The following is a 10987-nucleotide window of genomic DNA, read 5'->3' on the forward strand; positions in this document are numbered from 1 at the left end:
GGAGGCATAAGGATACCTCGTAATACAAAACAAATGCAATGATAATGGGACCGTATTAAAAATCTTGCATATTTTTTAAGAGTCTGGGGGGGCACGTGCCCCCGTGTCCCCCCTATGTATATGTGCCTATGTATAAGGAGTTGAAATGTTTAATTATTCACACTGACTAACATAGGATCTGTAAATATGGTCACCCTCTGAACAGATGTGCTGTGTAAATTTTGTTGGTTGCATACATTGCTAATTGCATAAGATATACACTGTTCAGCTAAATGAGGTTCATCTCCTTTTAACTCACATTAACAGATGGCTTTGAAGAGTAAAATTAATAATGAATTGGTTGGTTCCAGGGGTCCAAATGATCCTTGTCATGGTCACATAGTATAAACGTGCAGCATTTGATGTAATATATTCAACAAGTTCAAGCAATTCTTGTGAGATTATCTTACTTATCATAGTTTGAAAATGCAAGGATATTCTTCTTTCTGTATAAACTCATCGTGTCATTTTACACTGCGTCAAGGGAAAGATAAAGATTTTGTGTCATAAGATGCTATCAGTACTTGAAATAATTTTCTTCAAAAACTTTTACTCTCTAATGGGTGATTTTTATTGACTTCAAGTCATATTTCATGAAGCCTTCTTTTAACACATTGGCTTATTCATTCATACTTTGTAGCCTAGATTGCAAATTTGATTTTTGGTTAAATCTAGGTGCTGCTAATGGGCCAATTACTTTTATCTCAACTTAACTCAATGCTGTGTCATATAGCATAAGCACAATATAATCATTCTATGGCATGTGGCACTGCTTTTGGTTTATTGGTATACCCTAAAGACTTTTTTGGGTGCCTGCACTGGCTCTCTGGCTGAGAAAGGGAAAGTTATTAAACTGTAGTGATAAGGTGAAAGGCATTTCCAATTTCAAGATAGTACAGGAAAATAATTTTCCCCATGTTTACAGAGCAGAAAATAGAGGAGAAAATAACATATTTTGTGCCCTACCCCACTCCTCCAAGTATGTACTATGGACCAAAAATGTTTCCCGCAAAATTGATCGCTTTTGTTTGAAAGTTTGACTTAGTACGTATGTATTCATTTATTGGTTGCCAATTGACTTGCCAAAACTTGTATAATAAAAACCAATTTGTTTGTCACCAAAATGCCCTCTCCAGCTCATTCCTAGATAGGTTTTTAAAAGATTTGTTTACGAAGCAGGGTTATGTAGTGACTAGTGATTTTTTTTATTTTTCACTCGAATAAATTGTGATTCTGGGTCGGAATAAACGGCATCGTTAATTTGAATTTAGGTGGATTTCAATCCTTAGATCGTGTGCTCACTGAGGCGTGGAAATGGTATTTCCTGTCTTGAATATTGGGAAAGCCTGATAAGTTATTGGAATTTTTGAGGGGTGTGGTTGCTTTCATCGCTTACTTTTGAGTGTCTTAGCCAGAGGAAAGGTGTGGGTATCCCGGAGCATGATTGAGGGGGGTAAAGGGGGGGGAACAGGCGTTTTGGGGCCTTTTGTTGCCCTCCTCTCTCTCTCTCCCCCCCCTTTGACCCCCTCGCAGAGCCGCATCCGTCTCAATGTGCCCCCCCCCCCTTCCCCGTCCCCCCTCTGAAGCGAGCCCGTCTGTCTGCCTGCCACCACCGCAGGTACAAGTCGAGAGACGACTTCCGGACGGACATCCGCCTCATCTTCAACAACTGCGAGACGTTCAACGAGGATGACTCGCCTGTAGGGAAGGCGGGCCACGGGATGCGCTCCTTCTTCGAGACCAGGTGGGCTGAGATGTACCCCCACTGAAGTGATGACTCCCCCAACCAATTATACACACTCCCTCGCACCTCGGCGACACCCCTACAAAAAACTTTTCCTCTTCTTCTTCTCGGAAGAAATAATTTCCACTCGCTTATTATCCCCTCCCACTACTCTCCTCGCACCATCAACGCTGCAGTGTCATGCTCTTTGAGACTCTAGACGTGATCCCGTTAGACTTTGGAAGTGATTGATGATGAAGTGAGTGTGATATTGAAGATTGAACTTGACCAGGTTAGAAGAATTTTGAATTTTATGGTGGATGAGTTAAATAGTACACTGCTATTAGGATCCCTTTACCAAAATAAATGGGAGCTGTGCCATTACTCCAGCACTGTGGGCATTGTTTCTATTGTGACATCAACTGCTCTAATTGTTAAAAGTATTTTGAATCCCAGTAAGTAATTGAAAAAAAAATAGCAAAAACTTTTGTAAGGAAAGAGAGAATGAAAATACAAATCTGATTGCCGGAAATTGTTTGTGACCTATTTTGTTGTGTTTTGATAGAGCATAGTGTGACACTGTATTCCCCATTAGGTATCAATATTTGACGTTAAGTGTGGAGGTGCCTCAGCCCTCAAATCTTAGCCACAAGCCTTGTGTGGACTTGTGTGACGGCCTCTCCTTGTGCATCTTAGGGTTTTTCTGTCAAAAATGGAGGCCTGTTTGTTTGGTTGGCATGGTGGGAACGGTGGCATGTGTATCTCTGAGGCAGGGAGCGCAGTGAAGGGTGAAAGACGAGACTCCCTTCTCTGAACTTCCCAGTTAATTGGTTTGCTCGTTTGTGGTGCATGGTTTGTCTCCGGAGGCTGAAGGTTTCTCTTGAATGATTAACGTGTAGGGTGAAAGCTGGTGTTGCTACCTCGTGGATCAGTGTGCCTAGTGAGGTCTGAACACCTAGTGTGAAATGTGGTGTCAGTGGCGGCCGCAGTCTTATAAGAGTCTCGCAGACAAACTTTTTATATGTGAAGAGACTGATCGTCCCATGTTTTGATAGTCATTTGGGACCCATTGTGACTGTTGTATTGCAATTGATTTCATTTATATGTCGTGGAAATAAATTTGTGCACCCACTAAGAAAATAGTATTCGGTATTTTGGACGCTTCAACTCCTCAATTTTTGTCTGTTGCTTTTGTCTAAATTTTTTAAGGGAAAGAGAAGAAAATCAGAATCTGCTTTGTTTTTATTTTCAAGTTATATGTATTTCTCGTATCTCACTGTGAGATATTCAAAGAATTCTCTCAAATTAAAAATGGCTGTGGATATTTTTCTTCAATATGTAGGTAAGTTTATTTATTCAGTTGTGGCCAACAAGTTATAAAGGCCTTAATCGCCATTGCTTTCATGTGTAAAAAAACTTTCAAGGTTACTTGATGCATAATTGGTAAATTAGTAAAGTTTAATGCAAAAAACTTTTAAGGCCTCAATTGTATTTCTGTTGATAGTGATAGATTTGACAATTGGGTCGATTTGAAGGCATTAAATCTCAACACATGACATGTATGGATCATTTTAAATTACATGTGATATGCAGTTATATTTCTCAGTGAATGCAACAAACCCAGATGCAATACTATGAATATTTTCATGAGTATCATTGGTAATTTTTTACCTGTATGTGGAATAGAAGCCACTGAAAGTGCAAAACTTTAGGGAGTTTGTGGTTGAAGGAGAGCAATGTACATGTGACGTAAGTCTTTATATTTTCCTTCAGTTTTTTTGCATGTTTGTATTCTTGAGAATCATTAAAATGGTCAATCTAGAAGATGGATCGTCTCGTTCAACTTCGATTTTTCCTTTCTTTCCCCCACAAAATTGTCCCATTCTAAATGTAAGACCCAGAAACTGATCATGCAACTCCTATAAAAGTCTATAAGTTTCATTTAGTCTATGTTGTCGTCTTTTCCATTGTGCCCTAACTTCCTTCGTGTGTGCTCCCACCAAAATGATGAACTTTCATGAATTTGTTGGAAACATATGGTGCAATTTTCCACTATTTTCATTTGACCCAGGTTTCAGTGCTATTACATCATCATCAGGGTACATATTGTTTTAAAATGCAACAAATTTTTTCCTTAAATTCTCAAGTATAATGCTCCTATTATACATTTTTTTAAAGTTATTTGATCCACGTTATGTGCAGTATGCATAAGTATCAATAGGTAGGTACTTAACGGGAACGCTTTTATACGTTTTGCACACTGACTGCGGCATTCACCCATAACTTTTATTGCTACCTGGATATCTTGCTCTTCGGCACTTTCTCTCACCTCGTGGCAGGGGGGAGGGGGGCTCCGCACTGGCTGGCAGCTATAATCGTGAACTCCCGCAGCCCTAGGAATCTCTTGGAATTCAAATACATATTAAATCAGTGAACAATGGGAATTGGAGTGTTATATTGAAATTTTGGAGTTGTTGGGATAGATCTGCATTAGTTTTTATACAAGGGGACTGCATAGAAGAGGCCTTCCCATAGAAGGCTGATTTGTGGTTGAAGGCAGTGGTGACTTTTTCCATTATTTTGCACTAATAATAACTTTAATAACTTTAGGCAAGAATAGTTGCATAGTTTCGTCTAATTGAATCAAATTAAATTTACAGAAAATAAATAAAGGCCTCTGCCCATATCACACAATACATTCACAATACATTATATATTCATAGAATGGTACAGTTGTATTATACAGACTTTGCCTCACAGAGGATTTTCCTTACAAAGAAAAAAAAATTCTTCTGATGTATAAAGTGGTTTTTTGAGCACTAAGTTTTTCATTTCAGTTTTGAATTTATTCAGAGAGCATATATATGAGGGAGTGAGTTATGTAGCTTGGCCCCTTTGTGATAGGGTCCATCTGAATTTAATCTAGAAGATCTTTGCCCTACATGTGCCTTATTTCCCTGTGAAGAAGGGAAGGTTATATCTGCTGTAAAGCCTATTGCTGAGGTCCCATGAAAAAGTTGACCTGCCTCCCAAGTCGTGAGTATGGAACAACCTTGCTCGAACTGATGTGGATGAGGAAAGATGTGGAGAAAATGTTGGTAAAAGCTTTGGGAGGAGAAGACAGCAATATGGAACAGGAAACTGGTGAGTTTTGAGAAGGTAGGGAGATGAGTGTTTAGAATGGCCCGCAAAGATGCTTGGAAAAACCAAACGAGGTGAGAACTTGTTGAGGACAAACGAGGGTAAGATCAGGAAATTGTTGTTTTTTTTAAGAGCTATATGAAGTCATTGGTGTTGATTGCAGTCAATTTTATGGTGAAGAAAGGCTTCTTGGATATTGGGGGCCCTCCCTTAGAAATTTTCAAATCGCACTTTCCATCATTTTTTTTTTAAAGCATTTTTTTAATCTTATCATTGGTTGGTACCTAATTGGTTGGTCCAGGAAAGATGACGTTCTTAAACAAATTCTGCATCTGGATATCATGCGGATTTTGAAATTTGCATCTGGCTAACCAACTAATTTACCATCTTTACCATATGCAAATGTGATTTGAACCCAGGCCCTCTGGTCCCACACACCGCCGACCTTGACCACTGGTCCATCCAATTTCACCTTTAGTTTTTAAAAACTTTCTTTCCATCTTTTTCATACTTAACCAGGATTTGAACCAGATTTGATGCTCTCGTTGGTAATCTAAGTGAGTTGGGGAGATGGAAAGAAAGATACATGGATACAGGAGGGGGACTGGATATCCTGGTCACAGAAAGTAAATTTTAGTGTGTAAAAACAAATTTCTTTGAAATTAATGCTGGTTTCTATCAATTCTTCTGGTGAATTATTATCATAATATTTTTATCTTAATTGATAACCTAGACAAACCAAACGTAACATTTTTCTCAGGGATTTTTGCTGTGATAATATCTACATTATAGGGAAAGTCTCGAAAAGTATAAAGGAGAACACTGAGTAGGAGGAGGGATTACGAGTTTCCATTTTAGAGGCAATATGTATTTGTGACACATTGGCTGAAGCTGACTCATTCAAAAGTTAGAGGAAAGAACTGTTAACTAACTCGTGTTGAAAAACTCTTACATCTATCACCTCAGTCTTCCACCCAATGAGCCCCGTCCACTTGCTTTCTCCATTAGTTCCTTTAAAATTCTAATTTCATGCTTACAGTACCCCCCAGTACACTCTGGGTGGAAATCAGACACACCTAGATAATTTTATTAACATTTAAATTCCATCTCCCCTACCACAGTGGAATTTGAACCCTTGACACACTGGGTGGTAATCAGAGACGCTGCCCAATACTCCATGCTGCCCAGTTCTCCTATTTTAATTGTTTTTAAAATTTAAAATTCCATCACCATGCGCCATGCACATAATTTCAGCCTTATTTTTAAACCCTTTTGCACCGGAATGTCTGTGGAGGCGACGGCATTTTCATGCGTAAAAGACCTGTCGTTAGGTATAGCTGCCGTGGATTTTTCAATGAAAATGACCCAATGTCAGCTCTGGCCGACACAATGGAAGCAAGCAAGACTGCTTAGGTAGCAATTGTCTGATGCATTCAGGCCCGGCCTGAGACCCAGCTTCGCGAGTCCTAAGAATAATGACCATCCCACTCATTTATGACCATCCTCACCGCAGGAATCCATTGCATAGTATTTCAATAGTTTTTTCAGTGATTTGTTTTATTATCTTTATTATTATTATTATCTTTATTCATCCACGGCAAGGATTGGCCCTCGCGGATGTTGTAGACAACACATTTATAAAAACATTCGATACAACGAAAAATACAAAACATGTACATTGGATCAAAACATTAGAAACACATACATTACAAAGATTACATTTAAAATAAAAGAGAAGAAAAGTCCAGCTCAAAATATTCATGAATTGAGTACAGAGGATAGTTGCACAGCCACTTTTCCAGCACATTTTTCAGTCTTGTGATGCTCACTGATTGTGGCTTTGCTGGGTAATTTATTAAATAATTTTACTCCCAAATTGTCAGACTGGTTGTTAGTCTTAAACAGCCTACAGTAATTAATATTTAGGCTATTTTTAGCCCTAGTGTCATGAGAGTGGATGGTGGATCGTATGGGGTAGGTATCTAAGTTATCTTTAATGTGCATAATGCTGCGAAACACAAAGAGGGATGGTGAGGATATGAAAGTTTTTGAAAATTGGCCTGCAGTGGTCACGGGGCCCAGCACCACTCAGAATCCTCACTGCTTTTTTTTGCAGTTTTAGAATTTCTTTGGTTTCATGTGCATGTCCCCAGAGTCGAACACCATAGGCAAGAATACTATGAAAAAAAGCAAAATAGGCTAATTTCATGTACTTCTCATTGACACAGGTTTTAAGTTTCCTCAATAAGTACAAAACCCTAGAGAGTTTTTTGCTGACTAGGAAAACATGTGAATTCCATGTCAATTTAGCGTCAATATTAAAGCCTAGCAGCCTGACAGGATCATTGTTTAGCTCAGTGCTTTTAAGACAGCATGTAAGATGTTGTGTCTTGCCATTGTTCAGAAAGAGATTATTGGCTGTAAACCAGAGTTGAGATTCTTCTATTGCCTTTTTTGTAAGAAGTCTGACTTGGCTAGGAGTATTGCATTTCTGCACCAGAGTGGTGTCATCAGCATATATCATGCAGTCCATAAGATTGTAAGGTAGGTCGTTGATTAGAATAAGGAACAAGAGAGGACCAAGGACGGACCCCTGAGGAACTCCATGTTTCACTGGAAGAAAATCAGATTGGTTACAATTTACTTGTACCATCTGCTTTCGATCAGTGAGGTAAGAGGTCATGAATTTCAGCTCACTGTTATGAAAGCCGTAGTATTGGAGTTTTTGCAGGAGGGTAGCATGATTGACGCAGTCAAAGGCAGAGGTTAAATCACTAAGTGTGGAGACACATTGCTTGTCTTCAAATGCCCTTGATAAATTTTTTACCACTGACTCAACTGCCAATTCAGTGGATTTCCCAGGGCGAAATCCAAACTGGGAAGGGGTGAAGAGATTGTTTCTCAAAGTGTACTAGAATTTGTGTAGAGGCAATAGTTTCTATTATTTTAGCGATCACTGATATAATGGTGATGGGCCTATAGCTGTTGGGAAGAGTACTGTCTCCTTTTTTGAAGACAGGTATGACCTTGGAATATTTTAAGGAGTCTGGGAAGTATCCAGTGGAAAAACAGGCATTAATAATAATAGATAGAGGATGAGCTATAATATGTATTATGGACTTAATCAGATCATTGGAAAGCCCATTGATGTCACGACTGGTGGAGTTTTTAAATTTTTTTTACTACATTGAAAATATCCCTCGTAAATTGCCACTGAAGTTTTGGAGGGGATATCAGGTGTTTATTGAGTAGTGCTAAGGCATCACACCTGTTATTTGTGATTTTTGATAATGTGGTGTCCACGGAATTGACAAAGTGATTGTTGAAGGTATCGGGATCAATTGTAATAGGAGATCTGTTTATAGAAGTGCCTTTTTCCCTACTGATCACATTCCAGGCAGCTTTAAATTTATTAGAGGCACTATTAATGAAATCCATGTTCGCATTTTGTTTCACTTTTATTGCTGCGGAATGATACTCCTTATTCAATCTTTTATACACTTGTTTAAGATCCTCAGTTTTTACTACATTGCTTTTCTGTGCCCAATATATTGCTTTCCCTGCGCATTTGGACCTCGGGATTGTTTGAGTGGCCATGTGATTTAAAGAATTTTCGGACTGGGACAGCTTTTCTGGGAAAGGATTCATTAAAAAGGGAGAATAAAGTTTCAAAGTACAAAGAGAAATTTGAATGACTGTCGTTGTGTGAGAGTAAGCTAGTCCAATCCACACCACCAAGCAGGCCTTTAAAGACTTCAAGGCCGTGAATGGTGATTGGACTTATGTACCTAGTGCTGGATTCCCTAGGTGGACTATTGTTAATTGCAATCAACTGAAAGAGTATGGCCATATGGTCTGCAATAAGAGGATCGATGACAGTAAGGTTATATGCATGAACATTAAGAGTGGTTATTATTGTTCCTCGTGGGTTCACTGTTTACACAATAGAGGTTGAAAGATCTCAGGAGATTAGACAGTTGCCTGTTACTCTTTGAGGAATATCTCATATCAATGTTTAAATCAGCACCAATTACAATGTTAGCATTAAACTGCATTAAATGACATAGTACCTTTTCAAGCTGTTCAAGAAACTTTTCAGGGTCGCCATTAGGTGACCGATATAGGGAGAGAACAATGAGATTGTATACACACAGCTGTGATTTCGAAGTGCAGTTCAATGCAGTACCTAGTAGTATCGATTACTTTAAATTGAAGGTTCTTTGATAAAAATATGCACACACCACCATGTATATGATGAGAGCGACAGAAAACTGAGGCAAGATTGAAACCGTCCACCTGATAAAGGTTACCTTCATCAACATGAAGCCAATGCTCACTGATACACAGAATATCACAATTTACTGACTTGAGAAATAGTTCTAATTTAATTATTTTATTGCGGAGACATTGTACATTTAGGACAGCAAGATTAATTAGTTCCTTACCAGATGTTGGTTCAAGCTTTTTAATATGAGGAGCACTTCTTGTGATCACCGAGTTTGGATTCCCTAGTCACAGAGTCTTCGGTTTCATTACACCCATCTGAGATCTTGTGACCGGTTTTTGGCTGCTGTTAGGTTTACCCGTTTGGTTTGGAACTGCAGCTACATTCAGGACAGCAGAGTACGTTGGAGCAGGAGATGAGACAGTAGGAGCAGGTGACTGCGAAGCACTTGCAGTCGATGGGTGGGAAGGAGGGGGGGAATTTGGCTAGACTGAAAGCCCTTCTAGTTTCTGCACTAGAAGGGCTTTCCGAATTTCCTACACCAGGAGCAAGGATAGAGTCACACGAGAAGGTAGGTTGTGACATGGACTTTTTAGGAGGAAGGAATTTTCCGACACAAACACCATTTGGCCAGTTTTTCTCATCCAATAATTATTGCATATAATTAATAACAATTGCATACTACTATATTTTTATACTTTGACACGAATTCTTTGTTTTGTTCTGTGCCCAAGCAATTTTTAAACGGAATTTTATCATTAAAAATAACGGACTTCCGGACTTACAGTCTACAGACTTACAGTCAGGACTTACCTTATAATTACTAACTTTTCTGTTATTAACGCTAGAAACCTGTTTAAAATTTACAATATTTAAAAAAATGTTAGTAATTCTTTTAGAAGAGTAAATCATTTAAAATCAACGACAATGTTTGGTTAAAATAAACACTGGTAAACAATAAGTTGACCGCAGATTCCTGCTATGATAGGGTTAGAGGGTGAAGTCCAGTGGCTGGTTGCATCCTGGTTGAGCTGGGCCCCAAATCTGAGGGACGAAAATGCCAGGGTAACTCCACCCCAAAAAAGAGCTCCTTACAGAGAGGTATAAATTTCTTATGCCACTCGTAGCATGAAAACGTTTTTCTATTGTAGGTGCCGGCAGGAATGGGTTGAACTTTTTTTTCAGCCTTGCCATATTCCCGATGGATTTCAGCCCTTGACCCTGTGCATTGATGTCGGACAGTTGCACCCTAGACCACCTGTCAGCTTAATTTCAGCTTTAGCTTTTATATATGTATTCAGCATACTCCACCTTCATGTGAACCTGGTCCCTCTGGTTGGATTTTCACTCTACATAGAACATCTGTCCACCTAATTTCGCCCTTAGTTTTTTAGCCCCAATTGACCATCACCTTTGTAGTCATCCCAACCTATTAAATTAAATTGTTCTACCCATTTTTCTAAGAAAAGAATTTTCACCTTGGAAAACATTGAAGATTTCTGCAATAATCAGCAACTTACTACTTGGGATTCTGCATATAGTGCAGAATCAGTGAATGATAAATTTAACAATTTCCTTGATATTTTCCTTACGCTCTTCAATGGTTGCTTTCCTTTTGTAAAAGCTAGTTCAAATAAGCCTCAAAATAAAACCTGGGTTACTCCTGAAGTAATACAAAATTCACAAATTCTAAAATCTCTGTGGTCAGCTTACAAAGCTACCAATGACAATGATATTAAGGAACAATATATTGCTTTCAAAAAGTACTACTCAAGTTTAATCACTACTACTAAAAGGACTTGTAATATCAATTCCATCTCCTCTTCATATAATAAATCAAAAACAGCTTGGAATATAAT

This window comes from Ischnura elegans, chromosome 12, assembly GCF_921293095.1.
Source record: "Ischnura elegans chromosome 12, ioIscEleg1.1, whole genome shotgun sequence".
Taxonomy (NCBI): domain Eukaryota; kingdom Metazoa; phylum Arthropoda; class Insecta; order Odonata; family Coenagrionidae; genus Ischnura; species Ischnura elegans.